At 38.0% G+C, this 21987-nt stretch overlaps 1 protein-coding gene across 3 annotated transcripts in view; it reads right to left on the bottom strand.

The window, feature by feature from the left end:
• Window positions 1–21987, bottom strand: part of SUPT3H (SPT3 homolog, SAGA and STAGA complex component) — a 568770-nt gene that overhangs the window by 5219 nt on the left and 541564 nt on the right. Inside the window, exon 13 of one of the 3 annotated variants that reach the window (XM_059400347.1) lies at window positions 15219–15237. The exons of the other annotated variants lie outside the window; for them this stretch is intronic. The gene's annotated coding sequence lies outside the window, so the exon portion shown is untranslated. Of the gene's footprint in view, window positions 1–15218; window positions 15238–21987 lie in introns of those variants that run through there. 3 annotated transcript variants of the gene reach the window in all.

Below are 21987 nucleotides of genomic sequence, written 5' to 3'. Positions count from 1 at the left end.
AACGTTTTACAAACCGATCTTCTTGTTGGTATCTGTGACTTTAAATATTCGCTGTCTCCTAATGCCCTCTTTTATGCACTTTTACACATCTTGAGTCTGTGGTCTGGATTTCCACAATGGTGAGTGCTGAGTGGAGGCCTCAGGAAGGCAGGAGAGCCAGCTGTGCTGAGCCCGAGGGCGGCAGGGCCAGATGGACAAGAGTTCCTCTTCAGCTCCTCCCACTGAAGTCAAGGGAAAACAAAGTGTGGGGTCTGACTGATCCAGGAGGGGTGTTGGCTTTTACTTGGCATCCACACCCTTACTGCTTGAGCAATGTTATTTTTTCCTTCAGCTTCTATCTCATTAATCTTGTGTTAAGAGTGGTCTAACCCTATTAGTTGGGCAGCCTGCTTCTGCTCCAATTAGCATATATTTCCATAAGTGTTGAGAGGAGAAGGGGATGGAAGAGGCAGAATTTCTAAACTATTGACCCGGAGGGACTTGTAAGAAGGTGTGTCTGACATGAGCATAACACAACCGAAAAAGCCTGAGTAAATGGTAAATTATGGTTGGCTCTGATGATTTGTGCGAAGCAGAATAAACTATGATGGAAACATAAAATATTTCTAAGCTTACACTTTAGTCACTCAATACACATATAACTCAATTTTCTTCCTTAAGAAATAGATATTTCGAGCACAGAGACTTTCCAGAGGAAATCCGCTTATTTGCTATCTTTGTGTTCACTCGCGTCACATGTTCCAAGCTTAAAGTTGAAAATGTTTTGATTTTCCCTAGTGAAAGGGACTGTGTGAAGCCCCCACTTAAATATAAATCCCACGATTATATTATCCCTACCATTACATTAAGTGACTTTCCTCTCTACACCCAGTTTGAAGGGGTAATGTCAGAACAAGCCTTCAATAACCAAACTCATTGTTCAAGTATTGACGGGCCAGTCGCCTAACCAGAAAATGCAGAAGTCATCCAAGGGAGCTTATTTTGGGGATCAGGTTTGTCCCACCTACCATAGGTGAAACCAGGAGGTAAACAGGAAGTGCTGAGTGGGCTTGGTTTACTCCTACAGGCACGGAGAGAAATAAAATCAGTGTTTACCAAATGGAAAAGCACAAAGTTGGTACAGAGAGCAATGCTATTTTCATGCTTCTAAAAAGGTATTACAAATAACACAAAGTTTCAAACCTATAATTAAAAACTATTTTAAAAAAGCTTTGATTAAATTCCCTTCAAAAATAGACCTCTTAGGCTAAAGCCTATTTCTTAAAGGGTCTGCCTCCCATCTATGCTGCTTTCCCCTAATCCATACTCTATAAATGTCCCTCTTAAATAACAGACTTCAATGGAAAAAGCATGTCTTAGAGTCATCTAGCAGAAGTCCAGAGCTCCTGGGGCATTTGGGTGGCTCAGTTCGGTAAAGCATCCAACTCTCGGTTTTGGCTCAGGCCATGATCTCAGGGTTGTGAGATCGAGCCCCATGTCAGTCTCTGAGCGGGGCATGGAGACTGCTTGAGATTTTCTCCCTCTGTCACAGCTTGTGCTCTCTTTTTCTCAAAATAAATAAAATCTTAAAAAAAAAAAAAAAGGTCAATGCTCCCAACTAATTAAGGAATCCAAGGCCCCAAAGTGAATTTATCAAATACCATGTAGCAAGAGGTAGAGCCACTTAGAAGCAGGAAGAATTTAGGATCCAGGCAAAAGTTAGAGATAGACTGAATTTCTTAGTGCCAGACCTAAGGACACAAACCTTGTGGGAAATGGGCTAAATGCATTGTTGGTGTTATTTTGACCAGAAGCTGAAAGGCTGGTCCTATGGGTCCAAACAGGGGAGACACCGCTCCCCCGCCCCAAGACCCTCTCAGAATCTCTGGACAAGACCCTTTCTTCTTTTGTGTTAATAGCCTCAATGGAAAACCAAGGGGATTTGCAGTTCTAATGTTGTGAATCTAAGAAAAGAAAAGGACTGAAAAAGGTGATGATCCAGGGAAATAAAGAATAAACGAATGGAAATGAAGATAGATTATTTTGGGCAAGAGTAAGTAATAATATTTAAAAACCCGGTAGGGTTGTCTGAGGTCGGTTAAACTTTAATAACCCAGATTTCAGACCAATGTCAACACTCAAACCAAGAATAGCCGAAGAAAAGAATGGGCAAAGTGCAAGATCAGGCAATTCAAAAAAAGAACATGTAGACATGGCCAATAAACACATAAAAAATGTTTGGTCTCAATGGTATTCACACATGCAGGGGAAAAAAACCCCTTCAACAATCAGACTTTCCCTGTCTTTAAACCGCTAAAGGCTAAAAAGGGTAATGACACCCAGTGTTGGTGAAGGCACAGAGAAATTGATTGGTGAGCACCACCAATGAGAGTGCAACCTGGCAAAACTGAATGGAGGGACTTTTGGACACGTGTCAAGTTTTTAACATGAATACCCTCGATGCAGCAGTGCCGATTCTGGAAATTTACCTTAGAGGAAATTTCCACGACCGGTTTAGTGGATTGCCGATGGGCACAAATTCTTTGCTGCTCCTCTCAGCAAGAGGGAGAGGGTATTTCCTTTCCCCTTTCATCTGGACTGGCCCTGTGGCTAGCTTTGGGTGCCAAATATAGCAGAGGTGGTATTGTGGGACTTCTGAGCCTCGCCTTAAGAGGTCTGGTGGTTTCTATTTGATCTCTGTTAAATGCCAGTTGCCTTTGAAGTTCAATTACCCTGAAAACTACCATGTTGTGAGGAAGCCAAAGCTCATCACAAGGGAAAGGAGAGATCATTGAGGCTCAAAATCTCCAAATCTACCAGCAAAGCCTTTTTGATCCTTCTGGTCCAGCTCAGTCGCCTCCAGACAATGCCATGTGCAGTAGTAGGACCACCTAGTGAAGGCCTACATGAACCCTTGGTCCCTCAAATCATGAAAAGTAATAATCACTGCTGTTTTAAGCCACTGAGTTTTGGGGTAGTTCATTGCGCAGCAAAAGAGCACTGAAACAGAAATAGGAAGGATCACCCCATCAGGCAAAGCATTCCAGCTTAAGTGTCTATTGATGAGAGCAACAGGAATGGAGATTGGCCAGCGGAAGAAGGAAGTCATAAATACCAGCTACGACTACTGGACCATTAGAAGTGTTTCTTTCTTGCTTTAGTATAATACAAGGATGCCTGGGCGGCTCAGTTAGCTGAGCGTCTGACTCTTGATTTCAGCTCAAGTCATGATCTCAGGGCCATGAGATGGAGCCCTGTTCATGGAAGCCTGCTTAAAATTCTCTGTCTCCTGGGATGCATCTGCGGCTGGGTTCATTAAGTGTCTGCCTTCAGCTCAGGTCATGGATTCCAGGGTCCTGGGATTGAGTCCCACATTGAGCTCCTTGCTCAGTGGGGAGCCTGCTTCTCCCTCTGCCTGCTGCTTTCCCTGCTTGTGCTCTCTCTCGCTTACAAATAAATAAATAAATAAAATCTTAAAAAAAAAAAAAAAAAAGATTCTCTCTCCCTCTGCCCCTCCCTCTGTCTCTCTCAAAGCAAAAAAACAGAAAACAAAACAAAACAAAACCAAACAAAAAAACCAAAAATCTTTTGTATAAATACAGCATATTTGCTTAGGTATTAAAGACCTCTTTTTCTTTATCTCCACCCCGTGCTCACCTTCCCATTCCCCTGTTAGCTAACATAAGAGGTATTAATAGTGGTTAGTCATGGATCTTTGTATTTAAGTTACAGGATATCAAAGGGAATTATAATTTAGAGAAAAGAACATTGCCCCCAAATGAATAAATCTTCATATTCTATTTTTTAAAATAAAGTTTTATTTTAGAATAATTTTACATTTATGGAAAAATAGCAACGACAATACAAAGTTCCCACATATGGGCCTACCTCATTTGATTGCATTTCGTTTTATTGAGATTTGCAGATATTGCAGATTTTACAAATTGCTGGTTTGTGGCAACTTTTTTTTTTTTTTTTTTAAAGATTTTATTTATTTATCAGAGAGAGAGAGGGGGAGAGAGCGAGCACAGGCAGACAGAATGGCAGGCAGAGGCAGAGGGAGAAGCAGGCTCCCTGCTGAGCAAGGAGCCCGATGTGGGACTTGATCCCAGGACGCTGGGATCATGACCTGAGCCGAAGGCAGCTGCTTAACCAACTGAGCCACTCAGGCGTCCCTTGTGGCAACTTTTTATCGAGGAAGTCTACCCACGCTACTTTTCCAACAGCATATGCTCACTTATCATATATCTCCATGTCACATTTTGGCAATTCTTGCAATATTTCAAGCTTTTTCATTATTATTATATTGGTGATGGTGATATGTGATCACTGATCTTTGATGTTACTATTGTAATTGTTTTGGGACATCATGAACCCTATTCATATAAGATGACAAACTTAATCTGTAAAGGTTGCGTGTGTTCTGATGTTGAACACTCCACTGAGCAGCTGTTCCCCCATCTGTCTCCTTTTCCTTGGGTCTTCCTGTTCCTTGGGACACAGTGATACTGAAATTAGGCCACTAAATTCTATGATGGCCTCAGAGTGTTCAAGTGAAAGGGAGGAGTTGCATGGTCAACTTCAAGTCAAAAGTTAGAAATGATACACTTAGTGAGGAAGACCTGTTCAAAGCCCAGATTGGTGGAAAGCTATAACTCTTGTCCAACCAGTTAGCCAAGTTGTGAATACAAAGAAAAAGTTCATGAAGGAAATTCAGTGCTGCTCCAGCGAACACAAGCTTGGTAAAAAAATGAAAGAGCCATACTGCCGAGATGGAGCAAGTCTGAGTGGTCTGGATAGAAGATCAAACCAGTCACAACATTCCCTTAAGCCAAAGCTTGATCCAGAGCAAGGCCATAACTCTCCTCAATTCTGTGAAGGCTGAGAGAGGAGGGGAAGCTGCAGAAGAAAAATCTGAAGCTAGCAGAGGTAGGTTCATGAAATCTAAGGAAAGAAGTCATCTCCATAACATCAAAGTGCAAGGGTTAAGCAGCCAGTGCTGGTGTAAGAGCTGCAGCATGTTCTCCTGAAGATCTAGCTAAGATCATCCAAGATGGCAGCTACAGTAAACAACAGATTTTCTGTGTAAACAAAACAGTCTTCTGTTGGAAGATGCCATCTAGTACTTTAACAGACAGAGAGAAGAGTCAGTGCCTGGTTTCAAGGCTTCTGAGGACAGGCTGACTCTCTTATTAGGGGCTAATACAGCTGGTGACCTTAAGTTGAAGCCAATGATCACCTACCATTCTGAAAATTCTAGGACCCTTCAGAAATGCTAAATCTACTTGCCTGTGTTCTCTAAATGGAATAAAGCCTGGATGACAGCACATCTGTTTACAACATGGTTTATCGAATATTTTGAGCCCACTGCTGCAACTTACTTCTCAGAGAAAAACATTCCTTTCAAAATAGTACTGCTCATTAACAATGCACCCAGGAGTTCTGATGGAGACGTACAAGATTAATGTTGTTCTCATGACTGCTAACACAACATCCATTCTGCAGCCCATTGATCAAGGAGCAATTAAGACTTTCAAATCTTATTATCTAAGAAACACATTTCATAAGGCTAGAGCTGCCACAGACAGTGATTCCTCTGATGGATCTGGGCAAAGTAAATGGAAACCATTCTCAAAAAATTCACCCTTCTAGAGGCCATTAAGAACATTCATGATTCATGGTTAGAGGTCAGAATATCAACATTAACAGGAGTTTGGAAGAAGTACTTGTGGAGGACTTTGAAGGAATCAAGACTTGAGTGGAGGAAATAATAGCAGATGTGATAGAAACAGCAAGAGAACTAGAATCAGAAGTGGAGCCTGAAGATGGGACTGCATTGTTGTGATCTCATGAAAAACTTTGCTGAGGAGTTGTTTCTTACGGATGAACAAAGAAGGTGGTTTCTTGAGATGGAATCTACACCTGGTGAAGATGCTGTGAACACTGTTGAAATGACACAAAGGATTTAGAATATTACATAAACTTAGTTGATAAAGCAGTGACAGGTTTTGGAGGGACTCACTCCAATTTTGAAAGAAGTTCTACTGTGGGTAAAATGCCATCAAACAACATCACCTGCTCCAGAGAAAGCATTCATGACAGGAAGGGTCACTCAATGTGGCAAACCTCATTGTCATCTTCTTTTAAGAAACTGCCACAGCCACCCCAGCCCTCAGCCAGCACCGCCCTGATCAGTCAGTGGCCATCAACATGGAGTCTAGACCCCCCACCAGCAAAAATACAGCTACTCACTGAAAGCTCAGATGATAATTAGAATTTTTTTTAGTAATAAAGTATTTTTAAGTTAATGTATGTATATTGCTTTTTAGACAAAACATGATTATACATTTAGTAGACTAAAGAATAGTACACACATAACTTTTATATGCACTGTGAAACCAAAAAAATCATTCAACTTGCTTCATTGTGATAATTCACTTTATTGTGGTGGCCTGGAACACAACCCATAGTATCTCTGAAGAATGCCATATTCCACAGGGAGTTTCTCCTATTATTATTTTACATTGGCATTGTATATTTATCAGAATGAATGAATGAACCAGTTTTGATACATTACCATTCACCAATGCCCATACTTCATTCAAAGTTCCTTCGTTTTTACTTAATGTCCTTTTCTCTATCAGAATTGCATCTAGGAAACCATAAGTATATGTCGCGTCTTCTTAGATTCCTCTTGGATCTGATAATTCCTCGGGCTTTCCTTGTTTTTGATGGCCTTGACAGTTTGGAGGAATACTAGTCAGGTCTTTTGTAGAATGCCTGTCAACTGAGAGTCATTTGATGCTTTTCTCATAATTAGATTGAGCTCCTGGGTTTTGGGGAGGAAGCCCACAAAGGTTAGCATGCAGCATGTTACGTGGAAGTATTTTGCTGTTTTTATTTGGAGGATTTTAAAAATATGGTTAAAAGCGATATGTATGGGTACCAAATTGACAAAGCGTAGACTGTGGTCACCAGTACGACGTCAACTTGGTGAAACAGAAACCCTTTTTCCAGAATCCCTTTCCCTCTATGGTTCTGAGTTAGAATTGGACAAAAAAGAAACTTATGCAAGATTTGGAATATGGAAGTGAAGCAGTTTCTAACCTTTGAAGTTTCTTGTGGTCGGATATAGTTAGAGATGCAGAAGTACTGATAGCTCTAGCATGTTCTCCCTTTCCTCCATTCTGGATGCAGCTCTTCTTGACTGTTGACCAACGTAGCTCCAAAGTTCCTACCAGACACTTGGTGGTGAACCAACAGGGGTGGTAGTTATACAGAAGCCTGGCTTCCTCCACACCTTCCCAGAAGACATCACTCTGCAGCCACTTTTGGCAGGTGGTTGTGCTTTGCTTCCCCAATTCAGGGGTTGGTGACTTTTTCTCTGATCCTCCAACTTCCTTCCTAGGCTTATATTTTCCCAGCTCCTTCCACAACTATGTCACATCTGATTCCTATAATAAAATCTTTACCCCATAATGTACATTAGTTCTCATTCTGTGACTGAACTCAGACGGATACATCAAGCTATGGGAAACTAATCCTTGACCTGAGAACAATTATAAAAGCTAGCAAAAAAATAGAAAACAATTGTGTAAGAGTCTTATATGCTACCATTACAAACTGCCACAAAGTTAGTGGCTTAAACAACACAAATGTATTCTGTTGCAGTTCTCCAGGTCAGAAGTCTGGTATGGGCCTCACAGATTAAAATCAAGGTGTTAGAATGCCTGAGTGGTACTGTCGGTTGGGCGACTGATTCTTGGTTTTGGCTCAGGTCGTGATCTCAGGGTCATGGGATTGGGCCCTGCACTGTGCTCCGTGCTCAGAGTGGGGTCTGCTTAAGCCTCTCTCTGCCCCTCCCCGTCCCCCACCCTCTCTTCCTCTCTCTCTAAAATAAATAAATCTTTAAAAGAATGACGTCAAGATGTTGGAAGGCTGTGCTCTTTTCTGGAGGTTGTAGGAGAGAAGCAGTTTCCTGCTCATTCAGTTTGGTGGGAGTATTCAATTCCTGGGCTGTAGGACTGAGGTGCCAGTTTTCCTGCTGACTATAAACAAAGAGGCGTTTCCCAGACTACCACCTGTCCTGGCTCACAGCAGCCTTACTTCATCTTCAAAGCCAGCCATGTCAAGTCTTTGTCATGTCTCACCCACTTTTCTGCCTCCCTCTTCTGTTTCTATTTTTATTTATTTTTCAAAAGATTGATTTATTTCAAAGAGAGACAGAGAGAGAGAGAGAGTATTAGTGGTAGGGGCAGAGGGAGAGAGGGAGAGAGATCCCAAGCAGACTCCCTGCTGAGCGTGGAGCCCTACCTGGGGCTTGATCTTACCACCCTGAGATCATGAACTAAGCCGAAACCAAGCATTGGACCCTCAACCAACTGCACCACCCAGGTACCTCTCTCATCTGTTTTTAAAAGCTCATGTGATTAGTTTGGGCCTACCTGGATAATATATGATAAATTTTCTATGTTAAAATCTGTTGATTAGAAACCTTAATTCTATCTCCAACTTTAATTCGCTTTTGTTATGTAATATAATGCATTCATAGGTTCTGGGGATTTGGGTCTGGATACCTTTGACAGGCCACACTCTATTTGTGGCATCAGAAAAAGATCAAACTCATCAGGATTTAAAAGGATGTGAAATTTCCCCCTCTCAGGACATTTGCCACTTAAATGTGAGAGGAAAAAGAGCCATGGAGGAAGCAAAGGTTTAGGGCTTTTCATAGTTTCATTGAGCCAGAGGATGGAACATGAGGCTGCCAATAGCCGAGGGACCAAGATCTCAGAGAAGAGGAAACTCAGAGAAGTAAACCTACAATTCTACATGAAGTTTCTCCTTGAAATACATGTTAACCCCAAAGTTGCATGTGGGTAGGTTGAGAGCAGGAGCTGGGAGGCTAAGGAGGTAAGCAGAAATTTCATCCATCCTGTGGGTGACTGGAGCCAGAAGCTGATTTCAGAGCTTACCGTGGTTGAAGGGCTTGGCAAACAACACAAAACTTTAGCTGAGGCCCTAGAGATACTTTCCATGAATAGGGGCAAAGCAGACATAGATCAACCTTGATTTGACTACACCCCCTTCTATCTATCAGAAATGAAATCCTTTTGGGAAGAAATCATCATCCAGAGCTTCTGTACTTTTTCATATACAACGTCTGCCACTCAATAAAAAAATCCTAGTCATAGCAGAGGATACAGAACTAAATGACTGAAAACCAAGAGGAAAAAAATGCAGACAACAGAAGTAGATCCACAAACAACCCAAACATGGGTATAATGAGAAAGGGATTTGAACTTTTTCTTTTCTTTTCAAGAATCAAACGGTGATTATATAACTAAAAAATAATAAAGAACTAAAGTTGAAAATTCAATACATGGGCTTATCATCTCCATGACTTATTTATTTTATAACTACAACTCTATACTCCTTAATGCCCTTTATCTGTTTTATTCATTTCCCCATCTACTTCCCTCCTGGCAAACACCAGTTTGTTCCTTGTATTTAAGAGTTTTTGTTTGTTTAACAGAATTTCAGATGCAGCAAAAGAGAAGGTTAATAGAGATAAAATGGATCAGGAAGCATCCAAATTGAAGCACAGATAAAATAACATGGGAAGTACAAAAAGACCATAGGAGACATATTGTATATCATGTAAAGTCTGACATACATGTAATTAAATTCCTAGAAGACAAGAAGAAATATCTGAAGAAAAGTCACTGGGAATGTTAAAAAATTGATGAAAGATATCAAACCACAGATTCAAGAAATTATACAAACTCCAAAAAAGATACTTACAAGAAAACTACACGTAAGCTAGTCATACTGCAAGGGCTGAAAAATAAAACAAAATCTCAAAAGTACTAGAGAAAAATAAAATAAAATCTCAAAAGTATCCAGAGAAAAAGTTCAAATTACTTTCACAGGGGGCAACAAAAATGCTGACAATGAAAATGACAGAAGCCAAAGACAAAGGAAAAATTATATGTACAGAAAATAATGTACATTTTATAATGGTAAAACTTTGGGAACATAAATACATCCAACAATAAGATACAATTAATTAATAGTAAATCAGCCATAGTATGAAATATTCAGAAGTAAAATAATTGGTATAGGAAAGCATTATAACAGGCTACAAAGAAGTATGTACTATATGAATGTAATTTGTGAGTGGGTATAATAAAATTTCAAGAATGTTTAATCTCAATGTTAAAGGGCTGTAGATAATTCTCCTTGTATTCTTTATGCTTTCCTGAGTCTTTAAGATTTTTGTTTGTTTGCAAAATGTGTATTCTTTAGGTAATTAAAGAGAATTATAATGAACAAATTAAAGAGTTATAATGGTAAAAATAACTTAAAATCAAGGAACACAAATTAGTAAGTTAAACAGTTATGATGAGGACAAGACTGTAAATTTAAATGCAAGCATATCAATAATTAAATGTAAGCAGTCTGAACACCTCAGTGAAATGGTAAAGATTATAAAACTGGGTGAAAGACCAACTTAATTATAGACTGTCAATGAGAAAGACACTTTAAATATAGAGAAATAGATAAGTTAAAAGTAAGAGAATGTTAGAATATACTCCATATAAACACTAATACAGTGAAGTAAATTTACTAATATCAGACCTAGTACAGTTTGGAAGATGAAAAATTGCTAGGGATAAAGTGGACATTATTTGATGCTAAAGGAAACAATTAATCAAGACATGTCATTCCAAACTGTACATGCAACTAAAAACAGAACTTTAGCATATAGTGAACTAAAACTAAGAAGACTTAAAAAAGAAATAGACAAAGCCTCAACATTCCTTTCTCAGTCATTGATTTTTTAAAAAGCAAAAAGCCAGAGAAAGTGGACACTATCAATCAACTTGACCTAATTGACATTTATAGAACACCCAACAACAGCCAATACGTTTTCAAGTGCATATGTACATATTCTGGGCCATAAAACAAACACAAACTAAAAGAACTGTAATCATATAAAGTATGTTCTTCATTATAAAATTAAACTAAAATTTAAAAACAGAAAGATACCTGAAATATTCTCAAAAATTTGAAAACTAAAGAACACATTTCTAAATAAGCCACAGGTCAAAGACACAAACAGAAAGGAAATTAGGAAATATTCTGAGTTGGATGAAAATGAAAACAAAACACATCAAAGCTTCTGAGATACAGCTAAAGCAGTGCTTAGGGGGAAGCACATAGCATCAAAATGTTTATAGAAAAGAAAGATCTCAAATGGAAAAAAAAAAAAAGAAGAGTGAATTAAATTCAAAGCAGCAGAGGGAAGAAAATAAAAGCAAGATAAAAGCAGACTGATATTGAGAACAGGAAAAAAAAAAGGGAATAATCAATGAAACCAAAGGCTGTTTTGAAAAATAAGTACAATGAATAACTCTATTCAGATTGGTTGAGAAAGGAAGGAGAAACAAATTGCCAATATCAGGAGTTAAAAATAGAAGCATCACTACAGATTCCATAGGTTTATAAAGAATAAGGGAATTTCATAAATAACTTTTTGCCAATAAATTTGTTAAGTTAGTGGAAAGACAAATAACCTGGAAAGATATAAACTACCAAAGTTTACATTTATTTATTTATCTTTTCTTGTAATGTCTTTTTTTCTGGTTGTTAGATCAGATGATGCTGTTCTCATAAAATGAGTAGGGAATTACTTTACTTTTTTATTTTCTGGAAAAGTTTCTGTAGAATTAGTATTATTTTCTTTTCCTTTCTTTCTTTCTTTCTTTTTTTTTTTTTTAAGTTCAGAGGAACTCACCAGTGAGGCTACTGGGAACTGAAGTTTTCTTTGTAGGAAAGTCTTCAGCTATGAGTAATCTTATATGTAAAGCTATTGGGATTATCCTTTTCTTTTTGAAAAATTTTGGTAGTTTATGTCTTTCCAGGTTATTTGTCTTTCCTCTAACTTATTTTATATCCTATACTTTTTATCCTACAATATTGGTGATCTCACTTATTATCTATAATAGGTTGTTGTTTTGTACTGTATATTCTTTGGAGCTTTCTACATAGATAATCACGTTATTTACAAACAAAGTTTTACTTCTTTCTAATCTGTATGCTTTTTATTTCTTCTTGTCTTACTGCAGTGACTAGGATCTTAGGTACAGTGTTGTGTACAAGTGGTAAAAATATCCTTGCCTTTTTCCTGATTTTATGGGGGAAACATTCAGTTTTTCACAATTAATATAATGCCAACCTCTGGGAAAAACTTGGGCAGTTTCCTTTCTTTTTTCCTGATTTTATGGGTATTCAGTCTTTCACCCTTAAAACATCTGTAAGATTTTCTTAGATATTCTTTATCACATTGAGGGAAACTTCTTTCTCTGTTCCTAGTTTGCTGAGCTTAGTGAGCGGATTTTGAATTTTGTATTATTTTTCTACATCCTTGGATATCTTACAGTTTTTCTTTTTATAATGGTACATTACATGGATTGATTTTTCAATTTATTCATTTCATTCATTCATTTTAATTCATTACTAATGAACTTTTCAATTCATTACTACGACGAATGCCACTTGGTCTTGATGTATTAATCATTACAGGAAAATTCCAGATCAATCTCTTTCATGAACACAGATACAAAAATATTTATCCAAATACCATGAAATCAAGTCCAGTAATCTTGCTGGACTTGATTTCATGGTATTTGGTTAAGTATTTTTGTATCTGTGTTCATATATATATATCTTTTTCTTTTTCATATATAGAAACAGATTTTATTGGTATATACTGGCAATGAACCAGAAATTAAAATTTTAAAAAAATCTTAAACGATCAAACATGAAAATCCACAAATAAATCTAACAAAATATATACTAGATCTATATTCTTAAAATTATAAAACACTGATGAGGGAAACTACAAAAGAACTAAGTAAATGAAGAGCTATACCATATGCGCTGATTAGAAGGCTTAACACCACTGTCAATTTCCCCCAAACTGAGTTATAGATTCAAAGGAGTTCCAATCAAAATCTCAGCACATGAGGGCACCTGGATGGCTCAGTTGGTTGAGCATCTGACTCTTGATTTTGGCTTGGGTCATGATCTCAGAAACACGAGATCAAGCCCTGTGTAGGGCTCACGTGCTGGACATGGGGCCTGCTTAAGATTCTCTCTCTCCTCCTCTCTCTTTGCCCCTTCTCCCCTTAAAAAAAAAAAAAAAAAAATCCCAGTAAATGTTTTGTAGAACTATTGAAAAGCAAAGAACCTAGCATTAAAAAGAAAAAAAAAAAAGGTTTGAAAAAGAAATAAGGCCTGATTTCATGATTTAGGAATAAAGACAGTTGGGTACCGGCCTAAGGATAAGCATACACATCAATGGAACAAAAGAGAATCCAAAATAGACCCATGTACATATGGTTTTAGATAAATATGTCAAGATAAATAAATGAAGAAAGGACAAATCTTTTCACCAAATAGTTTCGGAACAATCAGACATCCTTATAGAAAAAGGAAAAAGAAAGAACTTCAACCCTCACTTTGCATCATATACAAAAATAAACTCAAAATGAATCGAACACCTAAATGTAAAAGTCAAAATTTAAAATATGAAGATTAAAACATAGGAGAAATCCTTTGTTGGTCTTAAATGAGGATTAGATAAGACAAAAAGTATAAGCCATAAAAGAATAAAAACCCAAAATTGGACCCCTTCAAAATAAAAAAATTCAGCTCTTCCAAATATACCTTAAGTCAATCCCCAGACTCAGAGAAAATACGTGGAAAACATATTTCTGTATAAAGACTATAAAAAGAAGTCTTTTATATTTTAATAAGAGAAAACAACTAATTTTTTTAAGTTGACCAAAGATTTGAACACTTCAATAAAGAAAAGCTACAGATGGTAAATGAACATGAAAAATGCTTAGTATCATTAGTCAACAGAGAAAAGCAAAGTAAAAGCACAGTGAGATATTATTACTTATTAGAATGGCTAAAATCAAATCAAAACAAACAACAGAATGAATCATATTCAAATACTGGCAAAGTTATGGAGTAACTAGAAATCTCGCATTTCTGGAGGGAGGGCCCATAGGTTCAGATGCTTTGGAAAACACTTTCTTAGAAAATTAAATATTTACTTTCCATATGACCCAGTTATCCCACACCTAGGTATTTACCTAATAGAAATGAACATGTAAGTCCACAAAAAGCTCTGTCTATCCATGTTCATAGAAGATTTATTCTCAATAGCCAGAAATCCATCCATGTTCATAGCAGATTTATTCTCAATAGCCAGAAATTGGAAACAATAATAATGTCCACTCAGTTACACAGATAAGCAAACTGTGGGCATCCACAATGGAATATTACTGAGCAATAAAAGGAAGTGAACTACTGATACACGATGACATGGGTGAATCTCAAAAGCATTATGCTAAGTGAGAGAAGTTAGACACAAAAAACCCTTAAATCCAAACTTGTTTAGAACTATTTAAATTTATTTGCTATTATGGAAAAGATAAAAAAAAAGAAGTCAGATCAGCGGTTGCCAGGAGTGGTGGGTGTGGAACGATTACGAAGGAACATGAGAAAACTTTTTGGCATTAATGCATCTTGATTGTGTTGGCAGTTATATGACTGTGTTTATTTGTCAAAAGTCATTGACTTGTACTGTATATCTAAAAAGGGGTTATTACTGTATGTAAATGATACTACATTCAACTAATTTTTTAAAAAAGAAATATATTCTATGTGTCCTGTCTAAAAAAACTCTGTGACTCTATGAGGTCATAAATAAATACACCAAAACCATTTGCTAACCTGGAGTTTTGGGAAAAAGAAAATTTGAATAAGTAGCGAAATAAATATATCAAAAAGTTTTACAAGATATTAAATGAAAACCTAACTATGTCATAACTCAACTCTTGCTTGTGGTGGCCAAACTTCTCGTTCCATTGAAAATGCACTGGGATTTGGAAGTCCTAAAATGTAAAGACCTTTTTTAGAAAGTTGTGCTGACGAATACAGCTGAGGAGGTTCAGAGGACTTGGGAAAGTCAGGGGGAAGGAGGGGAGAAAAGGACAGGCCAGGCCAGAAGTGAGAAGGAACAGTGCAAGGCTGGAAGGCAATCCCACGGGTATGGCGTTGCAAGACTTTGCAGAATTAAAGACTGAACGATGATTTGTCCATCTAGGAAAGCATTGACTGGCATGTAGTAGATACTGGGCCTGGTCTAAGTGCTGGAGGCAATGGCAGCAGAGACAATCTGTTCTAGAAGGAGGAGGGAATGAACAAACCACGTGAGTATATGAAATGGTAAGCAGGTGTTAGGGTGACAAAAGGAGGCAGGGAACAGGGGTATGGAGTGCTAGGGCAGAGGTTGGGGTTTCAGTATGTGAAAGGGTGGGCAGAGAAGGCGTATGGGAAAGTGGTATCTGACAAAAGACCTGAAGAAGGGGAGGGAGCCGTGAGGAGAGGTCTAAAAGTGGGTGCTTTCCCACACTGAGGCCTCATGGCCCTACTTGGCTCACATCCGCCTACTTTGCTGAGATCTGTTTCGCTTCCATAACAAGGATATAAAAAGATACCATTTAATGCAATCACTGGTTAGGATAATTTACAAAAATGATTTATGGAATACATATAATCTTCATTTCACCTGAACAGGAAACATTTGAAATCTAACTAAAATAAAACACGCCTCAATTTCTTTTTAAGCGCTACTACCCCTCTTTGAGACCTGTCTTTCTTTTAACATTCATTATACACGATTCTGGAAAAGCTGAATGGCACAGTTAAGTATTAATAAATTTCTGAGTATTATTAACTGGGAAAAGGGGTTGGGAAAAACCAGGAGGAAATAGCCTATCCATATGAAAACAATAATCACATAGTATTTATTGTCTGGGATTGAAATGTTTCAAATACGCAAAGCAATAAAATGTCAGGAAAAGCGAAACTTCCTAATGTTAAAAAGATCATAAATTTTCCCCAAAATAAGACATACTAAAAAAAAAGTTCAGGTGATACTTTATGTCACAGGAAAAATACACACTTAAATCTAAGTTACAGCAGCTCAAAATCTTCAGAAGGCCCAATCCATTCACCACGGGACGGAAGAGCCCGACGAAAGTTACCGTGAGAGCACAGAAAGCAACAGCTTTTTTTTTTTTTTTTTTTTTTTTTTTGAGCTTGAGAATCACTTTTTAACACAAAGAAATTCACGGACCCACACATTCTATAACTTGTACTTTTGTTAACTCTTGAATGAAAAATCATATGTCATGTCAAAAAGCTAGCAGGATTTCAGGATCCCTTTTAAATGAATCGAATTTTAGAAAACACATGAGCACATATGTATATATTTAAACCTAGAGTGGCACCTACATGGGCAAAACATGTTTATTTAATCTACAGGTAATTTAATGTAGGTGGCCTCCTAGGCCCCTTTCAAGAATTGCACTCTCTTTCAAGAATTGCACTCTCGCACAGGTCCCTGGCTCACTGCTTGGGAATTACAGACTTCATGTTGATTTTTCAACTTTCAAGGGTGCTATTTTTTTTCTTTTTTTTACATGATGGAATGACTGAAGGACTGACTGACTGAATGAATGAATAACAGAGACAAAAACCCCAGATTTTTTCATTGTAAGCTACTCTTGGGTGATAAACTGTTGCTTCCAATTCACAAAAATCTCATTATTTTCAAGCTAAATAGATCTTCATATTTGCTTTATGTTCAGTGGACATATTACTGCTGTTACCTTTAGGGAAATGTGATTGTAGAATGGCTCACTGTCTTTAAATAAACCAGCAGGAGAACTGGCACATTTTCAAAGATGTTGCTATATGTAAAAATAGCAAGTATGTCTCTAACTCCTTCCCAGGTTTGTACAGATGCAGATGAAACAAAAACGTTCCTAGGTTTAGTAGTACAACTGTGAGTGAGGCAACCTCTCTTTCTGAGGTCACTAACCCCTTCCAATAAGACTGAAGTGACAGTGACCTACTCATACAGGCTCCAAGAAGCCCCATGCCCAGAGGGCTCTGGTTTCTCTGAGACACTGCATTTGTCTTTAAGAAAAAAGCTGTGATCATCTACAGTTCATGAGATTTGAGCCAAACATGCATCAATACTAGATTAAACACATTTAACCAAACAAAAAAAAAATAATTCTGTGCTTATGTTTAAATGAATAATTTTGTTTCCACCAACCAACCAACACATGTTTACTGAATACCTAATATGTGCATGTGGGGATTTCAAGGGGGTACATGCTCAAGACTTTGCCCTCAAGAAATTCTTAATCTGGCGCAGGCTACGAGACACACAGAGAGACAATTAGCGACACCAAACAGGAAGTATAAAGAACAAGAGGGCCATAATTAGCTCAGAGGAAGCAGAAGGTAGCATGCATGGAGGCAACCTTTACGGGAAAGAGCTGGGGAAGGAGGCCACCATGAAAACCTAGGAGAGGGGAGGCAGATTTATTTTTCATGTTGGGAACAGCATGTCCTACATACCGTGGGGGAAACAGCTTTTTTCGGAAACGAGCGTCAGCTAAGGGACGGCTTGCTTGTCCTTTAGGCTTGGCGCTGCATGGTAGACCATGGTAGAGTACCCCAACCCTCATGTCTGGTGTCATCTGGGCCCCCCTCCCTGGAACACAGGATGTTGACACCATGCTGATCTTTCCTGTGTTGCTGCATAACTAACAAACTGCCTAAGTCCGTCTGTGCTCACTGTCTCTTCTCAGGTCAGATCTATGGAAGTGTGGCCAGCCAACCCACCAGCCACACACTCCCCACTGCTTAGGGACACCTTGGCTAAGTGACAAGAAGTGGCCAATGTGCTGGCTGGTGAACTAACTTCTTGAAGTGGTCTGAATGAAGTGAAGAAGTCAATCCATGCCATTCAGAAAACAACGCTGCAGGTAGGCTGGTCCATTCCTAGCTGGGAATCCTAAGGGACCTAAGTCAGCAAGTAACTTGAACTGAGGCAGAGGAGACCTGGGGTTGAATTAGGGAAGCTGCTGACTACATATCATGCTCAGCAAGTTTCTTTCCACTTTCTTCTCTCTCCCTGTCTGCCATTCCCCCCAAGCACACACACAGAAATCCCTGGCCAGGAGAAAGAATGACTATGTCATCATTTACAAGCAAACAACTAAAAAGGGCATTTTTACAAAGTTTCAGGGGTTGTCATATGTACCTCTGTATCTGCCACTGCAAACACAAAGTACACAAGATGGGGATTATTTTATAACAGGACAAGCATACATGAAAGCATAAAACAGTAGCATAAGTAGTTAGAGCTTTCTGGAGAAATTTGATCTTCATAAAGGAGGCTTTATAAACATGAATCTTGGATCTTTGAGGAAGATTTTCTTATAATTTGTATAGGGATTCTGAGTATGTGCATTGATCATATGTATTTATCTTTAGATTTAAAACATTATAGAGGACTTGGCATCATTCAACGTAACTATAGTCTATGGCACGTGATATGATATCCCATTATATACCTAGTACTTGGCCTTAGAGAAAGAATATTCAGTTAAAATGAAATTTTCTTGTAACCAGTTTTCTGGCACTGAGAAGTGCTTCTAGGTTCAGAGCAACAATTCTCTTTAATACATTATTGGAAACCTATACTCGAGCATGCTCCATGCGGTGGAATAGTGGCGAAGGATATGGGCTTGGGGGTCAATGCGTTGGGTACAAATGCCAGCTCCACTGGCTTCCCCTCTGCTACCTGTGGGCAATGGAGGGTGGGGTGGGGGGTAACAGTGCGCATCCTGTGAAGGGGTTGTGAGTATCTAATGGAACAATTCGGACAAAGTGTGTGGTACACAGGATGGCACATGGAGTGCTGTAATTATTATGTCAAACTTATTCTTAAAACGCTGGTACAACATAGCCTCATTTTGAGAGCAAGCAAAGCGTTAACCTGGTTTGAGTAAAATTAATTAAGCGATCATCTTGATTCTTGATTTTTCCCAGTATTTTTTGATTGTCCCAATATCCCAATAAAGAATTGCCAGTAATTTTTTTCCTTTAAAAAAATGGAATAGTGAATATTAGGTGGCGATGAGCAGAAGGAGGAACATGAATATAATGCTCTATACAGAGTTATAGTGGTTTCCAACAATGAAATATTGTATGTAGGTTTTTTGTGACTTTCTAGGAATTGATTGTTTTGCAAAATGCTTCAATTGCCAAAGCTCCGATGACTTATGATGGCTTGAATATCTGATATTTTGTTCCAGAAAACAAATGCAAGTCTCATTCCTTGTGTTGGCTTTTTTTTTTTTTTTTTTTTTTTTTAAGTGCTACAGTATCATTCCCAACACTGGAGACTTACTTTAAGAGATAGGACTTTTTTTTAATATTTGAGTTTTGAAAGGCATCTGGCCCTTATTTGGCCATCACATTCATATCTAATTCCTGCAGGCATGGTTTTGTTGTTTAAGTTTGGCTTGATGCCCTCTGTGGAAAGCCTCTGCTTTAATGAACACAGCTCCTGGAACACTGTTAGAGTCCCGCGCCTTCCTTCACCCCTCTCCCCTTTACTCTAAAAGCATGGAAAGTTTCATCTTGGATTTCGAATAAGGAGATAAAAATAAGAAAAATACATTGCTGGAGAATCAGCTTTCTGTGGGAGCCACTGCCGTGACACAGTCATTCAGCTTGATGCCCTCCTATTATTTGCAGAAATGTTTATGTACTATGAAATGTTCAGCCAGAGCGTACCGGAAACCATAAAATATTTTATGAGATGTATACATGGTTGAAGGTAGAATTTTAAATGCAACCTGGGAAGGTTCTATCTAAATTCCAGGAGGGTAGAGGAGGGAATATTTCTCTGTAGTGATTCAGTTTTACACAAGGGGTTATATGAACTGGAAAGAAATACCTGATTTGGGAACTATATAACATTTTTTCATAAAATTAAACCTTCTAATTTCTAGACAAGCAAACTTGTCTTCTTTCAGACCAAGAATCACTACTTATGTGTATTTGTCTTCTATGTGGTAAAAACATTACATGTGGATTGTTTATTATTTTATAGAAACAAAGGACAAACAGCGATAAATGAAGAATTTTCCCCAGGTACAGGAATTATATACACCGTTTAAAAAATATTTGTGCTTCTGATGGTTTTTAAATAAAAACTCTTGGTTCTAAAATTGGAACATTATTTCTGAATCTTAACTATTGCAATATGTGAAGGCAGGAAGGTTAATGACATGGCCTCAAATGCCATGTTCGGAACGTCACATTCCCAATTTAGGTGAAGGGAGAAATATTTCTATTTCCTTTACCCTCAAATCTACGAAGCCCTGTCAATTTCCCATAAGAGGGGCTATTTTTACTGATTTGTTGGGTTTTACTTATTTTTTTCAGATTTGATCTCCAAAACACAAGGCTACAAAAATACAGATTATTTTGTGTATTCACATTTGATTTAGAAATGAGCCTGATGTGGTTGTTTTTGTTTCTGATAGCCTCTATCTCATGAAATCATTGTGAAGATCAGTGAAATCCCAGAGGTGAGGTTCCTGACAGAGAGTTGGTGCTCAAAGTATATTAGTTCCATCTCCCCTGCTTGCAGACCTCCTTTTTTTTTTTTTTTTAAACTGATATATAGGGGCTCCTGGGTGGCTCAGTCAGTTAAGCGTCTCCCTTTGGCTCAGGTCATGATGCCAGGGTCCTAGGATTAAGTCCCGCATTGGGTTTCTTGCTCAGCTGGGAGCCTGCTTCTCCTTCTCCCTCTGCTGCTCCCCCTGCCCTTGCTTTCTCTTTGACAAATAAAATCTTTAAAAAACAACAACAAAACAACCCCAAAAACTGATGATAACTGACATATAATACAGATTATTTAATTATACCATGTCCCTTTGAAGATTTTAATGTAACACTTATGCTTTATAATATGCCCAAACTAGTATCATTTAAAAATAAATTTAAAAATAAATGTAGGTTGGGGCGCCTGGGTGGCTCAGTGGGTTAAAGCCTCTGCCTTCGGCTCAGGTCATGATCCCAGGGTCCTGGGATGGAGCCCCGCATCGGGCTGTCCGCTCCTTGGATAACCTGCTTCCTCCTCTCTCTCTTTCTACCTGCCTCTCTGCCTACTTGTAATCTCTGTCTGTCAAATAAATAAATAAATAAAATCTTTAAAAAAAAATAAATGTAGGTTATCATCTAGGATAAACATGCCATAAAATCCCAATGTTTCAATATGGTGAAGCAAAATGGTAGCCTGAGAATTAAGGGCCATGGGTGTGGTCTCTGGGCCGTCACTGCCACCGCTGAGTGACCTTGGGAAAGTTAACTTCCCTCTCCAGGCTACATACTTTCATTTGGAAAACGAATGGTTGTTTGCAATGATTTCCAAGACTCTCTTCTGCTCTAACATTTTATGATTTTACCGAACATTTTAATCTTGAGAGAGCAATTTATTGAAGTCACATTTTCTGAAATTTTCCTTCTATACATTTTTTTTGTATACCCGCTGCTTAAGAAAACTTTATTTCACTGAGTTTTATTTCAAATTCAGTTTGCTGAAAGAGTCAGAGAAAGAAACTAAGTGTAGAAAAGAAAAAAAGAATTAAAAATATTAATATTGAGCAATTATGGGGACATCTAGGCTGGTTTGGGACAGACATAAATGACCTTGTTTTATTCTAAATTCAGCTCACTGGCTTATGATGAAAAGTGAAAGGTTATTATATGGACTTACTGGGTAAAACCAGATTTTATAAATAATTACCTGTCAGACTGTTCAAGATAGACAAACATACGCCAGACCAACAAAAACACAGACCTGTCATATTTCTGAGAGAAATGTACGTTGAGTCTTCCTTCTCTGGGACTATAAGGAGATCAGGTAGAATAAAATGAAGGGGAAAAAACCTTAAACCCTGTGTTTTTTTGCCTGTGCATACTTTAAAATGTATAATGTGGGAGAGCAGGAATTTTGATGTGAAAAATTAGCCCCTGAAAATTTTATACATCTAT

This window comes from Mustela nigripes, chromosome 5, assembly GCF_022355385.1.
Source record: "Mustela nigripes isolate SB6536 chromosome 5, MUSNIG.SB6536, whole genome shotgun sequence".
Taxonomy (NCBI): domain Eukaryota; kingdom Metazoa; phylum Chordata; class Mammalia; order Carnivora; family Mustelidae; genus Mustela; species Mustela nigripes.
The sequence above is the reverse complement of the archived record's forward strand: the minus strand, read 5'-3'. Positions and strand labels throughout refer to the sequence as shown.